Source organism: Euphorbia lathyris, chromosome 4 (assembly GCF_963576675.1).
Source record: "Euphorbia lathyris chromosome 4, ddEupLath1.1, whole genome shotgun sequence".
NCBI classification, from domain to species: Eukaryota; Viridiplantae; Streptophyta; class Magnoliopsida; order Malpighiales; family Euphorbiaceae; genus Euphorbia; species Euphorbia lathyris.
Genome location: NC_088913.1, coordinates 24,925,047 through 24,926,340, shown reverse-complemented (window position 1 = coordinate 24,926,340; position 1,294 = coordinate 24,925,047). Strand labels below are relative to the sequence as shown.

Here is a 1,294-nt window from a genome sequence, read left to right as displayed (position 1 = left end):
CGACTGGATCAAGTTCAACTATACCTTTAACTGATGATGTGGTTGAAGATGATGGTTTTTCCACCGGCATATGTCCACGTTCCGCGGGCCACATACTGCTGTTGATTGCCATTTCCTCCAAAAGTTCTCTCGCTTGGGCTGATGTTTTCTTCATAAATAGCCCTCCCGACATAGCATCTAATGAACCCCTAGTTGTAGGATTTAGTCCATTGTAAAATGTTTGCATTAAAAGTTCAGCGGGTAATTGGTGGTGTGGGCATAAACGTTGAAGTTCTTTAAAACGTTCCCAAGTTTCATAAAGAGTCTCATTATAGTTTTGAGAAAAAGATGTTAACTCCTTTATGACTCTTGCGGTTTTTGCTAAAGGAAAATATTTGGATAAAAACGCTTGGGCTAATTGTTCCCAAGTGGCAAAAGTTGCGGTTGGCATAGAAGTCAACCATTCTTTGGCTCTATCCTTCAAAGTGAAAGGAAAGAGGCGAAGTTTGATTGCTTCTGCAGTAACATCTGGAATTTTAAATGTGTCACAAATTTCTAGGAAATTTGTTAAATGGGTGTTAGGATTTTCGTTAGGTAACCCGTAAAATGTTACATTATTTTGCAACATATTAAGCAAAGCTGGCTTAATTTCAAATTGATTTGCGGTGATTCTGGGTCTAACGATACTATTGGTTACACCGGCCACACCTGGCCTAGCGTATTCCATAAGTGTTGGTGGGTCTGCCATTTTTTCTGGCTCGATATATGTTTTTACTGGGGTCTTATTTTTGTTTTTCTTATTTTTCTTGTTCTTCCTAATGGTTTTCTCAATTTCTGGGTCTATAGGGTCTGGTACAATGCCTGAACTTCGAGAACTGCGCATGAACCTGAAATCTTGCACGAACCGAAACTACCTACAAAGCAGAATTTTGAAAAATAAATAAATTAGTATATGAAAACTATTAAATTATAAAAGTTAAAATAAGTATGTTTAAACCTAGATTCGATATAAATCACGAAAAATTTAAAATTTTGTCAAAATTTTTGGCGTTCCCCGGCAACGGCGCCAAAAACTTGTTGAGCGATTTCCGCAAGTGCACGGTATACGCTTGTAGTAATAAAAGATATCGAACCCACAGGGAACGCTTTTTAACTAAAACTTTATTTAATTCGATTTTAATCTCGTGTTTAGGTTTAATAAAAGAAATACGTTTAGTTGATGGAATTGGTTTTGGTAAATTAGGATTAGATAGAAGGATTATATCGAGTTTAGAGAACAATTCCGTTTTGGAATTTTGATTACAAAACAGATACT

At 36.2% G+C, this 1,294-nt stretch overlaps 1 non-coding gene across 1 annotated transcript; it reads left to right on the top strand.

Moving 5' to 3' along the window:
* The first annotated feature begins 242 nt into the window (after nt 1-242).
* On the top strand, nt 243-349 carry LOC136228268 (small nucleolar RNA R71). Its single transcript, XR_010688596.1, has one exon. It is a non-coding gene; the product is annotated as a small nucleolar RNA R71 (small nucleolar RNA).
* Nucleotides 350-1,294: the final 945 nt, after the last annotated feature.